Source organism: Adiantum capillus-veneris, chromosome 4 (genome assembly GCF_014529385.1).
Source record: "Adiantum capillus-veneris isolate H3 chromosome 4, ASM1452938v2, whole genome shotgun sequence".
NCBI lineage: Eukaryota > Viridiplantae > Streptophyta > Polypodiopsida > Polypodiales > Pteridaceae > Adiantum > Adiantum capillus-veneris.
Window position 1 is genome coordinate 6303777 of NC_140934.1, and position 19871 is coordinate 6323647.

Here is a 19871-nt window from a genome sequence, read left to right on the forward strand (position 1 = left end):
CTTGTAACTGCAAGAGCCTCTCTTTGAATGCATCACTAGGCGGCCCCAGCAACTTCTCTAACATCTTGACCGCAAGCAACTCTACCTCCACAAGCAATAGTGCTTCCTTTCCATACACCAAATGAAATGGAGTAAACCCTGTACCTATTTTCACCGAAGTACGGTAAGCCCATAATGCACTAGGCAATTCCAAATCCCAATTCTTTCCTTGGTGCTCTGTCACTTTAGAAATAATTTGTACCAACTCACCATTGAATCTTTCATTTAAGCCATTACACTGCGGGTAATAAGGAGTGGCATGTTGGTGCCTAATCTTCATCTTTGTGCATAAGAAGTCTAGCAGTTTAGCTCTAAATCCTGGCCCCTTATCTGAAAGTAGCTCTAATGGCACCCCAAACTTGCAACATATTTCATCATACACAAATTTTGCCACATCCTTTGCAGCGATCTGTTTTACTGCTATAGCCTCTGCCCATCTAGAGAGATAGTCCACTGCCATCAAGATATAGCTTTTGCCCCTGCTTGTGATAGGTAACGGGCCTATTGCATCAATCCCCCACTTTTCAAACACATCAAACGCCATAATGGTTTTTCGTAGCTCTGGCTTCAACACTCTCTTCCCAAATGCTTGACACCTATTGCAAGACCTACACCAATGGTGAACATCCTTGTGCAAACTAGGCCATACATACCCCTCTTGCAAAATCTTATGCAAGGTGATCTTTAGAGCAAAATGGCCACCACATTTGACATGTTAGTACCATTAATTAACTGTGGCAAAAAGGCATAACTCGTCAAGAAAACAAAAGGCCGTGGTAGCAAGTAATGATGAAATCGTCGACAAGCGAATATTACACTGGCCATCACTAGCTCTACTTCCGAGAACTTTCTCTCCGCTACCAACTTCACTCGGCTTGCACAATACATTGGCCTCATATAATGGCTGCCCTTCCCCTTTTGCAATAGCATGGCTCCAATGGCATCATCCCCTACTGATGGATTTACATCAAACACTTTCTCCCAATCAGGAGCCTGCATGGCTGACAACCCCCCTAACACCTCTTTCACCTCTTGAAACACTTCTTCACACTTGTCATCCCATTGCAATGGATCATGCTTTGCCACTTGTTGTAATGGATAAAGAATCTGAGAAGACAATGGAATAAACCTTGCCATGTACTTCACTTTGTGTATAAAGGTTGCCAATTGCTTTGTACTCGTAGGTGATGGAAGAAGAATAATAGACTTAACCTTGTCTGGATCAGCCTCAATGCCATTTTCTGACACCATGTGGCCCAATAACTTCACCCTTGGCTGTGCTAGATGACATTTCTTTGGATTTAGGTGTCCTCCACATTCATCATATCGAGCCAATACCATCTACAGCTTCTCATGGTGTTCAGCCCTACTGCTATAAACACAGAAGTCATCCATAAAAGCTTTAACACAACTACCAATGAATGGTTCCAACACCCAATTTGCTCTCTCTTGATAGAAGGAAGGTCCATTTGACAACCCAAATGGCAATACTGTGTAGCAATAGCAGCCCCATGGCGTAATAAAAGTGGTCTTTGTGCGGTCTTTAAGAGCAATCTTCAATTGAAAATAGCCTGAAAAACCATCACACACACTGTACCTCTCATAACCTGCCACTGAATCCAAGATCTGATCAATGAATGGAGGAGGATATGGGTTCTTCTTAGTGGCTGCGTTTAAGGGCTTAAAATCTACACAAATCCTCCACTTCCCATCCTTCTTTGGACTGACTACTACTGGACTCACCCAATCTGTGGTCTCCACAGGGACTATGAACCCTGCCTTCAACAACTTGTCCACCTCTTCTCGCAAGGCTTCCATTTGCTCTTGACCCATCCTTCTTAGCCTTTGCCGCAATGGCTTAGCACCTTCTTTCAGCTCTATATGCATCTCTTCGCCCTTGAACCCTCTGATCTCTTCATATGAAGTAATGAACAAATCAGGAAAACTAGCCAGCATGTGCAAATATATATCCTTCTCCATAGCTGAGAGGTCTCCACTGATCATTTGTGTCATCAATTCCTGCTTCTTTGACAACTCAACCTTGGTTTGCATCAGCCCTTCAATCACTTCATAAGGCCCTTCACTTTCATCTTCAACCTCATTCGCAAATGCAACTAAACCAAACTCCTGTATTTCTTTGTCCATCAAAAGAAATGCAACATCAGCATCCTCATCACTGCTGGTAGTGCTATCACTGTCCTCATCTGTCACCGTGGAAGATTCTTCATCACTAGACTCATCCTCATCTTCATAAAGCTCCTCTAATCGTTTCCTTGTGTCCATATTATAAAGCTTCTTGGTACCTGTCTTTCCATACAGGCTAATCGTACCATGTCGCCAATCTTGAATAGCTCCCACTGCACGTAACCATGGTCTGCCCAGTATAATAGGATATGCTCCCAACCCTGCTGGCATCACATGAAAATCAACCACTGCCTTTGCATCATATGCCTCCACTGTTAAGCTCCTTACAACACCCAAGCATTTTACTTTTTGATGGTTTGCCAATCTGATCCGAAAACCTGACACCCCAACCACTGTGAGACCCATCTTCTCAATGCATGAGTGTGTTATGACACATATTTGGGCTCCGCCATCCACATAACCTTGTCCCAAATTTTTCCTTTTATGCCACACATCTACTATTGGACAAATGTCTGGTAGCTCATCCATTGCCAACACCTTTACTAAACCTCTCTCTGGCTCTTTCTCCATTGGGTTAACCATCCTCTTCCACTGTCGCTTTAGCTTAGGCACCATCTCTATAAGCTTCACAAAAGTAACATCTGCCTTCCTACTCCTCATATCCTCATTCAAGTCATGGCCTAATTGCCCATCCCCTAGTGGAAAATTTGAAACATGAAACTTTCGACGAGCTCTCCTTTTCCTCTTGGCCTTGACATCCTCGCCTTCATGGCTCTTTCCTTTCTTCTTACTAGGACCTGGGGCACTTCTTCCTTCCTTATCCTCTGTGGTCCTCTTCCCAATAGGCATCACTAATGTATCCTCTAGCTTTGATGCCTTCTCCAAGGTGACTACACTTAGCACTTTTGTCTTTCCCTTTTCCTCCTGGGTCAGTCCACTGGTTCCTTCGTCTCCCTTAATTTCGATGCCATAATCATTTGACCTAGTTAGCACCTGTCTTGGCAATGGATACATGTCTCCCCCCATCCTTGGTGGCTTATCACATTGCGGGCTGATGTGACCCAACTCTCCACAATTATAACATGTGGGCGTCTGCCTCCAAAACCTACCATTGCTTTGTCCAACACCATTTCTAGGCCTTTCTTCACCTCCTGGCTAATTTGCAAACCTCCCTCCACTACAAGAGGCTATTCATATTAGCGACGCTCAAAAAAAAAATTCGCGGCGTCGCTATTAGCGTCGCTATGAGCGTCGCAAATTTACTTGTAAATTTGCGACGCTCATAGCGACGCCGACTAGGCTAAAAAAATAACAGAGAGCGCCCAAAAACTCAGATCTCAGATATGAGTTTTTCGGCGCCCTCAAGCAAGGAGCAGGTAATGCTCTCCCTCTCTCTCTCTCTCTCTCTCTCTCTCTCTCTCTCTCTCTCTTTCTTCTCCACACATACACACACACACACACACGAGGAGAGGAAGGAGAGCCAGGTATGCTCGTTCCCTCTCCTCACTCTCATGTTCCCTTCCCCTCTTTCTCTCTCCCTCTCTCTCTCTCTCACACACACACATACACACACACACATAGTGTTTTTGAGAGAGAGAGAGAGAGAGAGAGAGAGAGAGAGAGAGAGAGAGAGAGAGAGAGAGTACAAACATAAACAAAAACGCACACACACATACATAAACAAAGAATGCACACACACATTGAGAGAGGAAAAGAGAGAGAGAGCATGCATAAACAAAAAACGCACACATTGAGAGAGGAAAAGAGAGAGAGAACATGCATAAACAAAAAACGCACACATTGAGAGAGGAAAAGAGAGAGAAAACATGCATAAACAAAAAAACGCACACACATTGAGAGAGAAAGAGAGAGAAACTAATTTAACGTCGTAGGAAACTAATTAAAATTAAAAGACCTAAAGATCTAGCCGACGAGGAGTTGAACTCAAGACCTATTATTCAAGAGGGAAATGGCATAACCAATCTATCATACTTGGCATGGGTGATAGAAAAGTTATACCATTTATCTCTTTTTATTGGCACACACATCCACACACGCGCACACACACAAGAAGAAGAGAGTTATAACGTCATAGGAAACTATCCTAAAAGACGTTAAAGATTAGGTTAGATGTAGACTTACGTTAAATTAGATTTAGGTTTATTTAAGTTAAATTAGATTAGATTTAGGTTTATTTTTAAATAGATTTACGTTTATTTATGCTAGATTTAGATTTACGTTATATTAGATTAGATTTAGGTCTCCATAGACTGCGATGCCTACATGAAGCGGGTGAAGAAAGCCCTCGATGGAATATAGGGTATTGCTGCCTTCACTCATGGTGGGCTCCGTCGATCCAAAAGTACTGGTGAAATGTCTTCAGAAGATAGGGAAGAAGGTGGATCTTCAGGGCGGCAAGAGTCACTACATCCCCGACACAATGACCATCTAGACAACCTCTAGTCATTCAACAGCAACTTCAAAGTTAGTAACAAGAGCAAGAACGGTCTAAAGGGCCAATTGCTATCGTCAGATGTGGATGGAGATGAGGCAACGTCACCACCGGAAGTTAACTCTCACATCTTTAGTGATGAGAATGCCAACTCTTGCCGAGTTATGTGAAAAATTATGTGTTAAAATCAGTTTTAAGGTTCTTATAATCCCTGTTAGTTTAGTTCTTTGTTTTTAATATAACATAATTTACGTTAGATTTAGATTTATGTTATATTAGATTAGACTTAGGTTTATTTAGGTTTACCCACACACACACACACACACACACACACACACAAGAAGAAGAGAGTTTTAACGTCGTAGGAAACTATCCCAAAAGACGTTAAAGATTAGGTTAGATGTAGACTTACGTTAAATTAGATTTAGGTTTATTTTTAGTTAGATTTACGTTTACTTAGATTTACGCTTATTTACGTTAGATCTAGTCCACGCAAGAATTACTTACGGTTTAGGGTTTAGAGTTAGACGAACAGTGAAAAGATCTACTGTGAAAAGATGTTAAGATGCTGTGAAGTGCTACAGCTAGAGAAGAGGCAAAGGGGTTTTGTCCACTACATGCAGTATCATGTAGACATGGGTCTGTAGATTTCTTGTACCCACAAATATAGGTATTGACCAATAAAGACGAGATTATAACCCGGTGGTTCTAATCTCCGTGCACCTCTAGACCGAGGTGTGCGGGGATTGGACATGACTAGAGAATGTGAGGTAGAGAGAGAGAGAGAGAGAGAGAGAGAGAGAGAGAGAGATAAGACGAAGAATGCCAATAGAATATTAAATTTTTTGTCCAGGTTATAAGATTTTTATCCTCATTATGAGTAGTGACGAGGATGTGGGACCGTCCAACCGAAACACCTATCTCTCAACGAGGGTCTTATGTCCTTGTAATCAATGCAAGCATGATGTGCGACAGACAAGACGTGTTTCTTTGCAGCACGTTCGCAAATTTGGCGAGTTCGATCCATCTATTATAGATCGAGTTGTTGACAATTATAACTCGTCAGACTCTAACGATGGCCAACAAGCAGCAATCTTGCAACCCAATAGACGTGTTCGCAGGCGCTTTGGTCAAGCAGCATATGTGAGGCCACAAGATGTAGCCTCTGACAGCTCGGGGGATGATCATGCAGAGCACATTCCCAACGAGGCAATGTTTGATCCCGAGATTGATGAAATGATCGAGACGATCATGGATTCAGAAAGGCTTATCTATGATGATATGAAAAGTGAAGCCGATACGCCATTGTATAATGGATCACGTATGTCTAGATTGAAAGCACTCCTGTTTCTTCTCAACATGCAGGCAAAGTTTGGATGGAGTGACACTAGCGTCACAGCGCTTTTCAGGTGATCTATTACAATTAGTTTACTTTGATAAAACTCTAAATGTATAATGATCTGATAGATTTTTACACGACTGTATCGTATTTTTATGTTGTGTAGATTGCTTAAAGAGCACATACTACCAGCTGACAATGTGATGCCAGATTCCCGAGATGAAGCAAGAAAGATTTTGCGAAGGTCATCAAGCGTATCTTCCAGAGAATCAAGTGTTACGCGACGGCTTTTTGGGAAGAGAGCCACCAAGGATGTCTGCACAAGCATGGTTAGAGAAGAAGGAGATGTGCGATGACGGATTGCCTCCAGGGATGAAGAGACTATCTCTATGGTACGAGTTACCATACTGGCCCCGACTCAAGATCAATCACTTGCTCGATCCAATGCACATATTCAAGAATGTGGGTAATCTACTATGGGACCATCTGACCGGCAAGAAAGATACTTTGGGAGCCAGAGTTGACCTTAGAAATGTGGATCGTATGGAGCAATATTAGCAGCAAACAGCGTCTGATGGATCGATAAAACTCCCTAAAGCACCATGGATTTTCACATGAGCCCAAGAACGCAAAGTAAAAGAGACCATTCGATCTTTGCGGACCCCCACTGGCGTAATGCACTCGCTCCGAACGTGTTTTACTAAAGAAGGAAAGCTTACCAGTTTGAAGTCACACGATTGGCATAAAATGTGTCAGGTACGTTCATAGTGGACTTTAATATCATTGCATAAAATGTGGACTTTAATATCATTGCTGCACATACTTTACAGTTTATTTTACCGGTTGCCATTGAGGGATGTTTGTCTCTCGACATCCGTAACACAATCTACAAACTTGCAAAGCTGGTGCAATGGATCTCACAAAAGGAGATCAACGTAGACTCCATACCATTCGCCAAACTAAATGCTGCGGAGCTTGTGTGCATGTTTGAGAAACATTTTCCTACTACCATGCTAACCATTCAGGTGTATCTTCTTGTTCACATAGTTGATGAGGTGGAAATAGCTGGCACAGCTCATTCCAGATGGATGTTCTTCTTAGAACGTTTCATGAAAACGCTTAAGGGATATGTGCGTCAAAAGGCACGTCCGGAGGGTAGCATGGCAGAAGGTTGGTTGGTATCAGAGTCCCTAGTGTACATTGGAGAGTGGCTAGACGGATTTGATAAAGCCCGGGACACGCTATGGCGAACCATAGATGATGAGCGCATATCTGGGATTGTCATGTGCAATCTCGGTGTTGAGAAGAAGATGACGGAAGATCTAGAGGCTAAAATCAACCGATTTTGCATGCTTCACAATCCAGTGATACAAAAGTGGATTTCACAATATGAGGATGAAAAGCAAGAGCGACAAAGGGCACGATCGAGTGCAGACGGGGAAGACGACCACCGATGCACTATCCGACGGTTCTGGAGAGCCTACCAACCTTCATGAGCTTAAGATGGTTGCACAACCAATTGAAAAGCGCACAACAATGCGGTGACGAGGTGACTGAGGAAGAGTGGGAGTACTCTCGGGGTTGCGCGACCAAGGTAAGTTTGCAATATACGACTAGCTAGTGACTTTATTTCTAAACGTTTGAACGGCCACTCATAATCTTTGTTCGTTGTAGTATAAGTCATACACAACAGCATGGTGTAAAGGTTGACATTTTAGGGTGGAACGAATCGACAAAAAGCGTTTTACTCAAGATTGTGGAATCATGGAAAAATTTGAACAGTCTAGTCGACGACGTTCCTCTGATGCAGATCCTGTGGTGGCGGGACTCACTTACTTCGGCACGCTGCAAGAGATTTTGAGGATCGATTGCAGAGGATTTTTTGTCGGCTTGTTCGACGTGCAATGGTTCAAGATAATCATGGAGGGTCGCAACGCTACTGTGCGTAGAGGAGAGTCTGGTTTTCTTGAGGTGGATTCTACTAAGAAATGGACTGACCTAAGAGACACTTTCGTACTACCCGATCATTGTGAACAAGTAAGTATGTAAATAGTTAACATCCCCCTTTTACAAGTTATGTGCTTGAAAGCTCTCATGTAAGTTATGTGGCTCTGGCAGGTAATATTTCATCCTACAAAGTCTACATCAAACTGGTGGTACGTCATAGAGGTAGCCCCTCGTAGTGCAAGGACGTATGAAGGCTACCATGTGCCAATCACAACGGCATCAATGGAGGAGATCATAGAAGATGCTCAATCAGAAGCCGCTGCGGTGGTCCCAGACGAGCATCAAGATGCTACTACTCTATATGGGGTGCATGCAGAGGAGCTACAAAATGAAACAGAGGATATGTGTTTAAACGGAGAGCTCTATATAGATATAGGAAGTTATGCTGAGTTATGCGAGGATGAGAGAGAGATCTCTTAAAGCCACAAATATTGTATTTGAACAATTTTGCTCCGTGTTGTAAAAGCTCTGGCTCTCTAAGTACCTTCCATGGTGTATAACGCTCTTTTCTACTCGCGCCCACATCTTTTGATTGAAAATTCTGAGTTTTCGACTTGCCTCTTCTATCACTCAATTCATTGCGTCATTGTATTTATATGCGTCATTACGTCATTGTATTTAATGGTCTTTGCGTCATTGTATACTCTATTCATTCAATATTAAGTTTAAATATTCGTGTGTTTAATGCAGGTATGGATGATGAGGAGTTTCTTTCTTCTTTGTCACCGCAGTAGAGACAGTGGTACGTGGAGCGTCATCGCTCTGGCGCATCATCGTGCGTTCCTACTCCATCCGCATCTCCCTCTCTTTCGGAGCATTCGGCGCGCTCCGAAGCTTCGGCGTCGACGAGACGAGCTTCACACTCGTCTAGACACCGGCGCTCTAGTGGTGGGAGTGGCGGTTGTTGTGGGGATTCCGCCACCGATGCCTCCACACCGCCTCGTGTTTGACGAGGCTCTTTAACCTCCCCTTCTTTGCCCGCCCCCACACCTGCCACAGCATCGCCATCTACGCCAGGTTTTGCACGGCTGACTGTTCCTAGCAGCTATACACCTCTACCTACTCCACCAGGAGCCACCCCACTCGACACTCCTCGCTTCGGGGCCCAGACGCCGGTGGAGAAACCTGACGTCCGTACCCCCATCGACACGCCGCTAGAGACCCTTGCCGGGACACCCAGGTTTACGCGTCACCGGCCAGAAGGCTTGCCTTACTCCGTCAACTTCAGCGGCGGCATCATCATGGATGATGATGGCAAGAAGGTGATCTCGTGCATGAGTGGTCTTTGCTCTCAGCTGTTTAGACACTACATACTAAACAAATGGAGTGAAGTACCAAGTGATTTAAAAAACAGAGTCATCAGCATACTTTATGATGAGTTTCCCGTCCCAACACGGGATCATCGCTTCAAGACCTGATGAAGATTCGAATGCGCGAATACTGCAAACACAAGCGTTCCGAAGTGCAAAAATCAATCAAGCATGGGTGGAACAGGCCAGATTGGCTGGCCAAAGAAGATTGGAAGAATGCGAAGAAAGCAGCGCGCGAGAATCCCGACAAGTGGAAGCAACAAAAGGATGCAGCCAGAGCGCGAGTAGAGGCAGGGAGCTCGCACCACTTGGGGAGCGGTGGATGGGCATCATTTGAGGCCGATTTTGTAAGTGTTTTCGCATTGCTCTTTATGTTCGATAGTTTAGGGTTTATGAGTTTTTTAATTCTAACATAATGAAATCTTTGTATGTTTTGACAGTGGTCGATGACAGGACGTGATCCCACACCGTACGAGCACGAGTACGCAAGCAGGAAGGGCTTAAATGCCCTGATGGACATTCTCAGTTCTCGCGGCGGCATGGTTAGTATTAGGGTTTACTCTTTTCTATTTTTTGTATTGTTTTATAAATGTCGTTATATGTTTATACTTACTGAAAGCTGTCTTATTGTCTTTTTTTGTAGAATCCGACAGATACGCCGCTTGGACGCGATGAGACGTCTGACTAGACGATGTCAGTTTAGTCGTAGCTAGATAGCATTAGTTTAGGGTTTCTCATAGCTTATGTATCATGAGACGGATTTTATACGTCTTTTTGAACCATGTATTTTATTACATTTGTCACCGCAGTTCATTTTGTCAATCAATTCTTTATGCCTATGATGTTGTACAATTGTCATTATTACATTTGCCAATCAATTCATTTTGCCTATGATGTGTACAATTGTCAATTTTACGCTTGTCAATTTTGTAAACAATGCGTCTTGTGGGTGACTATTTTGGGTCTATTATCTACCCTTGCACTTTTTTTAAAAAGTGAATCAAGTACAATATGGTTGATGGGTGGCAGTGCATTCAATGCCCTGTCACCAAAAAAATTTCTCTCGGGCGTCGCTATAACCGTCACTATTTATGGCTCTGTAGCGTTGCTATGAGCGTTGCTATAGACTTCTGTGAGAGCGTCGCTATAACCATCACTATATGCGTCGCTATATTCATCACTATAAGCGTCGCTATATAGCGACGCTTATTCGTCGCTATAAGCGTCACTATATAGCGATGCTTATAGCGACGCATATAGCGACGGTTATAGCGACGCTCTTGTAGCGACGCTATTAGCGACGGTTTTAGCGACGCCGGGGGTTATAAAAACCCAGTGTATTTCCGTCGCTAACAGCGTCACAAGAGCACACAACCTCTTGTAGTGCTCGACATCGATTATTTCCCACTTGACCTAGCATGTTTACGCTGAGATTCGTCATCAAATCTACCATTTGCCTCATGTCTTGCCTTAGCCCATCATCTTGCACTGCTGTAGTGACCACTGCTGGCATAACCTGAGTAGTAATAGGAACCACTGGTTCGTGATGAACCCCTGACATGCGACCTTGTAAAGACTCTATAGGCTGAAATTCAGACCTCATGGGCAAAGACTCCACCCCTAACTGGCTCATTTTCCTCAGCTTCCACTCTTTGTTCCTTGCTACCTCTAGTGCATCTTCATATGTCTTAGGCTTCTTTAGCTCCACTCTCCAACGTATATTCTCCCAAAGACCAGCCAAGAATCTGTCCTTCTTCATCATGTCAGGCGGGAATACATGTGGTGCTAAGGCCTTGCAGATTCGCTCCCATGCCAATGAAAACTTACGTATGTACGCATCTACTGGCTCACCTTCCTTTTGCACCAAAGCCTGTACTTCTTGCCACACTTTGTCTGGATCTTCTATCTTCACAAACTCCACTTCCAACCCATGTCATAGATTGTCCCAACTCAACCTTACAGGTGGATTAGCCACACGCAACTCCTCTTCAAATGCTTTAGACCAAACTCGTGCATCACTCTTCAAATAAATTTGGAGAAGACGTAACATCTGCGCATGGTCATGAATCTGGTTGCTAATGCAGGCAACCTCCATCTTTTCCAAAAATTCTTCCACATCTTCATCACTTCTTCCATGAAACTCCGGATAAGAGAAATCCATGGCTACCCAAGTTTCAATGCTTTGAGAACCCCTTTGAACACACGTGCAAGAACCCAAAACTTTTGACTACCCAATCCCCAGAAACTTTAATGGAGCTCAACTTTAGATAATGACAAACACATGCACATCAAATGAGTTTTCATAGTTGATCATCGGAATTACAACAGGCAAAGGACATTCCAAGATCTCTCGTAATCTTCTTGGCCCGAACATAAAGACTATGCGCTGCTGGAAAAAAATCTTCCTGGGCACATGAACATTTATCTGGATTCTTTGAGTTAAATGAAATGGAGTGAATTGAGGGCCATTTTGATCATCCATTAAAGCCAACCATGAAACTTCCAAGAAGGCACACCTGACTTAACCTCTGATTTTGCCAAAATTTCAATAGCATAACAACATAAATGGCTCAAAAGACCAAGAAACCAGCCATCATAACTTGGAAAAATTTTGACACAGTTTCCCCAGAAGTAGAGCAGTAACCCAAAATATAGACTGTATATGTATGCATAAACTGCCAACAATAGAACTCGAGCATCAAGTAGGACTCACTGGTACATAGCCTATGGCGAGGTCACAAAAAGGGTGCTCCAGCTACCTTTATCACCGAAAGGATCTCTACATTTGAGAATCCCCCAGCTCAATAAAAACCTCACGCTATCGACCCTCACACGAAGGCTAATGCAAATCGCGTATAGTCAAGTCTCAAAAATGACTATCTTCCAGCCCAAGTCTCAGAAATGGCTGGGACTGCCAAATACAACCAAGTATGGCTCCACAAATGCGTACAATGGCAGTTTCCACAAGTAACGTACAATCCAGCAGACAATGCACTCAAATAGACGCCAAGTGATGCATACCCACAACAACTACAAGTGACATCACTACACTCTAGCTACGTGTACCTGTGTGAATTACTTGTACCTGTACCTGTAACCTATAACCTGTAATCTGCAACCTGCAACCTGTAACCTGTAATCCCCAATCTCAAAGCTCGAACCTCGAAGCAGAAGGTACTCGAAGAAGATCCTCCGTGGGGGCACCAAAAGAATGTGAGCGGGATGAAAACACACACAGCGCCTCTATAACGACCCGACACACACTCTTGGGAAGATACACACACACACTATGGGGCACTACTCAGCTTAGACAACACACCTGGCCGAGACAGGGAACACACCTCTGGAGTGAGAGGAGAGAGACTATCCACTTGCCCACTCCACACAGACACACACACACACCCAAAAAACTCAGCTCAAAAGAGGATAATTTTTGATGTTTAGATACAATTGAGCTTGGGCCAACACCAATGGGGCAAATAGCTCACACAATATGGGTAAAATAAGCCAGATACAATCACAAACTAGAGCGGAAACTTCGCTCATAGGAGAAACTTACACAGAAAAACAACAAGAAAAGAGTGAGGAATTTGGCAAAATGGATAGCTCCATCACGTCCGGAATGGCCCAAAACCCCAGTCTACAATGTCAAAGTGCTCAAATCCGACCTTGGATGAGCAGTTTACGGCCAAAACAAGCTCCAAAATGAGCAAAAACACACCTGCGGCTGTTCCTCCTCTCTTCTCTACGTTTTTTCTGGTCTTCTCTCTGTTTTTTCAGTTCTCACACTTAGCTTTATTAGTTGGGCACCCTTGGGCTTTTAGATGACCTCAAACAGACCCCGAACAGGCCAAAAATTGACCTCGTAGTGCATAGTTGTCACCCTGTTGCATCCATGCGCACACCTGGCACTCATTTCTTTTCAATAATGCGTCTCGCAACCACGTGAAGTGGCCCCAAAAAGTGGTCCTAATGATGACCTTTCTGCATAACTCTCACAAGAAAACACCACTTTGTGTCCGTATTCATCCACGTGAAAATATTGACCCCGTTCGCCCTCCTAACACCACTAGATGCCATCTGACGCACCTGCTTACCTCATGTCGTCGGCCCGCGGATAGCTTCCTCGAGAAGTTTTACGCGCTATAAACTCCTCATTATTGTAGAAAAAACATACTGGTACTGGTGATAGTGAAAATCGATGCACTATGTACATGTTGTCCTACCTGTACACATGTGGGCCCCAAGTAACCACCTGGCTATGGAAATTGGGCAATCCTTTATTCGATGCACCATGCATGTGTCGGTACATATGCGCAATCCCTTGCTCCAAAAAACTCTTGAAAACTTCCATCTTAGATAAGTATTATACTGTATATTTCTATGGCTAGGCATGTTGTGAACTACTAGACCAAACCGTCTACTATCTATGAGGTGCAGCTTGGACATGTGGTGGACCTTCAGACAAAAAACTCAATGTATAACATAGCTTGGGTTCTCCATGTTTTAATGGATCCTAGTTTGGATATATGGTAAAGCTTACTTTTTTCCCAGTCTTAATGGATTAGCTTCACCAAGTGGTGTAGCTTGCTTCTTGCCATATTTCACAAAAACATGGAGGTGGAGCTTTTCTTCTATGCTAGCTCCAATAGAGATGGCTTGGACAAGTGGTGGAGCTTTGCTTCTACTCATGTTCCAATAGGGCTAGCTTAGACAAGTGGTGAACCTTCAAACAAAACCCCTCATTTGAAAACATATCAACGGTTATCTAAATAATGAAAAAAACCATTCAAGCTATAGCCTTAGAGGTTGGGTGTGGACCTTGTACCTAGGATGGATAGGAGGTGGACCTATTATTATTTCTCCACATCCATCTTAGACAAGGGATAAAAGAATTTTTCATTTCAAGTTTTATCGACGATTTTATCAAATTTTTGAGTTCTTTTGACCAAATATGTGATGTATCATAAAGTCTCTATTTAATGTAATTTTCTATCATAATAGGAATCCATATATGTGTGGTACGGAGAGGGAAATTTTAAATTCTAGAGAGATAGTATCTATGTGTGGTACCATTGGAGGAAGAGATTATAAATTCTAGAGAGAGAATAACTTCACTCTTCTAAAATCTTAGGAGAGAGAAAGTAAAATTATAGAGAGAGAGTAATTGTATATGTTGTCATAGCAGAGAGAACTTTAAAAATCTAGAAGAAGAATGTTTTATTTCAAAAAAAACCTTAAAAGGTTCATCTCACAAGTCTATCTTTGCAAAAGAATTTCAATGCGCACCATGCGGGAACCATTTAGATATGTATAAAAAATTATATATGCAAGAAAATATGTACACCAATCCAAATCTCACCTAACTCTAGCATAATAGACATGAAACCATGATTACATTCACAAACATGATCAACACCATGAGCACGTCTTCAATAAAACCAAAAACGTGCCACCCAAACACTTATAGTCATACATGGTCCGATACATATCATAGTCTAGAAAACACCAGTGTAGATGTCAATCACGAGTAATGTGATCTAGGCTCATACTGATACCAGTCTGTCTCCTCATCACTATTTGTGTCAAGTTCTAGAACAACACTTACACATCAGGCCTTGTAGCATGCAAGATGTTGCTGAAAGACGTGTGGATCGCTATCCCCGCAGAGGCAATGTCTAAACAACTCAATGTAGACATATCCCATGCCACTGCATCTAGAAAAGATATCAATGATGGAGGTGCATTCCGTAGTAAATTCGGTGACGAGCCAATTGAAAAGAAAAGGAACATTCATATATTAAGTTTGCATAACATAGTCTAGAAAGACATAGTAGCATGCATATCTACTTACAAAAAGAATTCAAGCATGGCACCTTTAAGAGCACGTCCTCCAATGTACCCTCCATCACCACGCTCAACCAATATCCTAGATTTGGCATCAAAATAGTTGATGTCCATGCTATGTCCATCTCATTGGTTGTAGATAGGTCATTGACCCATTGGATAAAACAATCCTAGCAATAGTGTTTCCAACTGAAAATTACAACTAGAGTGTGAACTAATTAAAGAAGTTTCAAGAAAAATACGGCTATGCTTTCTCAATCATCAAATAGCTTTACTTACTCTCTCAATATCAATGGTCTTCCACACATAACCATCTGGGATCAAAATAAGGATGGTGTGCATCATTTTGAATCCGTGTCAACGGCATGGCCAGACACAATGCCAAAGTAATCAGTGGAGCTTAGGGTGATGTACCACCCATTTTTTGCAACATACTTAGAAGCTATTATGGCCACTTTCTTGCTCAATTTTTGAGAGAATTGATTCCATGAAGGGACCTTCATATTATTCTATTAGCATGGATGCATATCTCTTCCATGAAAGGGTGTTATTATAAATTTGTTTAAAATTCTAAATTTTTTCATAGAATAGAGGTGAAAAATAAATTAGAGCCTTGCTCATTGAGTTTGTGAAGAATGCATATCTCGTTCTTTAAAAATTTCTCAACTTTAAAATTCGTTAGAAAATTCGCAAACAAAAGAGAGGCCACTTCATTATTAATTTCAACATTGGCTAAATGTAGAAAAGCCAAGATCCTGCATACGATCACACATGTATTTCAAACATTAACACACACCATATAGTCAACGTTTTTTCTAGGATATGTATTTACCATGTATCATCATTGAGAGAAATTTTTTGAACATTTAGCATGTTGCCAATAACGGTCATATTTGTGGAGGGTATTGCATAATTTGAAAATGATATATTTCATCAAGAATTGTGGAGTAGAAAAAAAGTGAAAGTTGGATATCTCTACAAGCAAGTTTTCCTGTGGAACCTTGAGCATCTTTTTTCCTCTTTTTGGGGGACTTCTTTGGCTTCTTGGATTGAACAAATTCCAATTGTTTCTTATAGAGGATGCACGAGACTAAAAAGTACCAACCCTGGTACTAGTGCCTCCTCTTTTTAAAGAGGTGGATTTCTTGGAAGCTAAGCCAATCTCCTCAATAACCTCTTTATTTCTTTCAAGAACGTGCTTTATAGTAAACAATAATATATATCACTCACAAGCTTGGATAAAAGACACTTAGTCAAAAAAATATCAGCATGTCGGTTGGCTGCTAAGCCTCACCATATTGATGCTAGCAAAGCATGAACCACATATATAAAATGTCAATCTGTGGGACGTAGCTGACCCGACTAGTGCATGGAGGCTGCAACAGATGGCCAATCTCTCAAAAAATCCAAGTCTAGTGTGCTCTCACCTAGATCGGTCTCAAGTGTGTGTCAAACATCAAAAGCCACTTTCCTTACCGCAAGCTTGATCCGATAAATTTGTATAGCTACGATGCTCCAAATGCAACAAAACTTAATGCCTAGCATGTGTAGAGTATCCTCAATATCCCTATGTGCTCAAATGACACTCAGGAAAAATCACACCATAGGGATGTAGAGTATCCTCAACATCCCTATATGCTCAAATGACACTCAGGCAAAATCACGCTTAAGATAAACAACATGTTTATTGAAGCGTAATACATTGATTTCATGTAGTTACACTACTCCAAATGCAATGAAACTTACTACCTAGAATGTGAAGAGTATCCTAAACACTCTCATGTTCTCAAATGTCATTTTTGACACTCGAAAAAAACCGCACATAAGATAAACAACCTATTTTAGGTCAGTCACTTTCAAACTTTGAAGCTCTTTATTGCTTCCTTAGGATGTGCTCTATCTATATCTATGGTCAAAAACTAGTTTGGATGCGTGCATGGTGCGTAAAGAACAAAAATAGCTTGTAGATGGGCACGACCAAAACCCCCTTTTGATTTTAGTGTCCATCCTCGGGCACTGTTGAAAATTTGTTGATGGGATGTCTTCATTTGTCGTTGAATTTGTTGATGAGATTCATTCTACTATAGAATCTTCATTGGTTCGAACTTGTTTCTGATGTGAGAGATGGTGTTACATATGTCCATTTTAGTAGCATATAATGGGGATTTGTTTTATTTATTTATCTATTAAGAGTATCTACAAGAGAAGTAGGATGATGAAGATCTAAATTAGGGTCTAATACTTGGATGATCAAAGGGAAAAAACCCAATGGTAAAAAAGTTCCTTTGGGATATTCTCATAGTTGGAATACTTATTAGCATGGGAAATATTCATAAAGTACTGGATGAATTATTTGCTTATGGATATGGAAATAAGAAGGTAGCAAATATGAGAGGGTAGCATGATGGAACATTGGTTTACCTACTGTAGTCCACTCAAGGTGCATAGGTGGAAGCAAAAAAGAGTGTCTGATGCATATGTCCAATGGTGGGACATCCTATATATGCATACACAAAAATGCAATGAAAACAATATGTTGTGCAAGAAAGACTTTTGAGTGGTTCTTTAGAAAGAATGTGTAGCTATAAAAGCATATGTCATGGCTTTACAAGCTGGCACCACTTTAGGAAGGCTCAGGGGGGTCACTATGTATAAATTATATATATCACGTGCGTTCAAGGACTATTTATTGAATTTCTTATCTGTGAATTTTTGACAAATAAATTACACCCTTTTCTTATTGAATCTGTAAATTTTTTTCCCAACTCCATTTTACAATACCCTTCTGTATGTGCAAATGTGAAAAAATAAAATTAAATAACCCCTACTACTGCACTCGCGTGATAGTCACATAATTATTAAGTGATCCCCCGAAGCAGGAAGGGATTTTTTTGTTGAGGATATGTGCTCTCATCTTATTGTGCAATGTGCATGAGTGTTGGACTCTACGTCACTCCACCATGATTAAGTTAATAAAGTTGGACTCTTATGCTCATATCATCCATCATGAGCGATACAACTTGGATATGCTCACCTCTTCAAGCTTGAGCGTAAGCCTAATAACTATGACTCGTGGCACAAATTTTACTAAGACTTGAAGCTTTGGGACAAACGCTTTGCTCATTTTTTGGCTCAGCAGCCCCACTTTGACAAAGAGTGTTTTTTGCACCCTGGCGACTTGAATTTTCACATTCTTAAGCTTACTACAAACATTTCTTCTGGTAAAAGTAATCTTGAATCCTCAAAAAGAGGATTATTGAAGGACCAAGTTGGCATTGAAGGTTTCTTTTTCCATACCTATTTTATCTTGGAATCTGCAGCTTCGTTGGTTGAGTTGTCATTCACTGACTATGAAGACTCCATTGTCCGTTTGATTCTCCAATTAGGCATGTTGTAAGGAGTCTTTGAGGTTGTTGTAGGCCTCTGTTGGATGTTGGCATTTGGACTTTGACTCCGAGCATTGGAAGACTTAGGAATACAAATCTCTTGATGACCTTTGTAACTCCTTTGTTGACTTTTCTTAGCTCTAGGTCTTGTTGAGCTCTTGAGATCTTCATGCAGTTTGGTTGTAGTTGCAATTGGTTGTTGAATAATTGGTTGCCAAATCTTTGTATAGTCTTTATAGAATCCTTGTCCAAGAGGAAGATTCTTTGATATCCATCTTTGTTCTGTATCCTCTTGAGAGTTGTGGTAGACTCTAGCATCTAATGTCCTTTTGTTGTAGACCTGCTTCTTAGGTATCCTAAAATATTGTCAGGGTTGATACCTTGTGGGCCTTCTTTCTTGGGAGGGTCTTGACTTTACTTCATATGCCCTTATGTTTGTTTCTGGTACCCATATATGTCTATTACCTTTATAGTACTCCTATTGTATTAAGCTCCATTGTGATGCTATCCATCCCACATGTTTGTCTTTTTGTGTTGATTTTTCGTCTTCAATCCATAGTGGATCATTGACTTTGACTACACTTGCTTGACTTTCTTTTGCTTTCTTGAGTACTTGGGCTGAAATATCTTTGCTTTTCTGGGTGATTCTCTAGAGGTTTTGTTTGTGTCAACAATTGACTTGAAGTTTTGAAAGTTCGGCTTACTTGAAGAAGCTAATCCATGAGGGTTCTTTGATGTAGAGGCATATGTTGTCACACCTTTAGGGGTGGTGTGTGGAAGGTCCACTTTAGCCTTATTTTTGTCTACAAGATTTGTTGATGATTAATGTGACTTTTGCAGTTCTAAATCTATCATTAATGGTATTTGTAACTATTGTTTACTACCACTTGTGAAAGAGACCTTCAACATTGTATCTTCTCTGTAGGCCTTGTGTTGGTCTAACAACTAATGTCCAAGTATGATATCTACAAGAATTTATTTTGGAGGTTTTATTTGAGATTTTACTTGCTCTTGATGCTTTTGGATGCTAAGAATAGCAACCATTTCTTCTTATTTTGTAGCCTTACCTTATCCTGTTTTCTTAGTGTGGTTTGGATGGTCCTTTGGATGCTATCTGAACCATATTGCAATTTTTTTCTTTATCCAATAGAGAATTTCACCGGACACTTGCTCCATTTTCACTACTGCATTTGAGTAACCTTTGATCTTAGAAGATCGATTGTACTTTGTGGAAGAATATGTCTCTTAGGAGGAGATTTTGGTAGTGACCTTTGTGTAGCTTTACGATCTTCAGCTTTCATTGAATTTGAACTATGCTTCACCTATTCTGGCAACTTGAGGTTTTG

The 19871-nt window shown here is 41.5% G+C and overlaps 1 pseudogene; it reads right to left on the minus strand.

Annotated features, from left to right (window-relative positions):
- Window positions 1–15309: 15309 nt before the first annotated feature.
- Window positions 15310–17283, minus strand: LOC147458652 (uncharacterized; annotated as a pseudogene).
- Between the last annotated feature and the right edge of the window lie 2588 nt (window positions 17284–19871).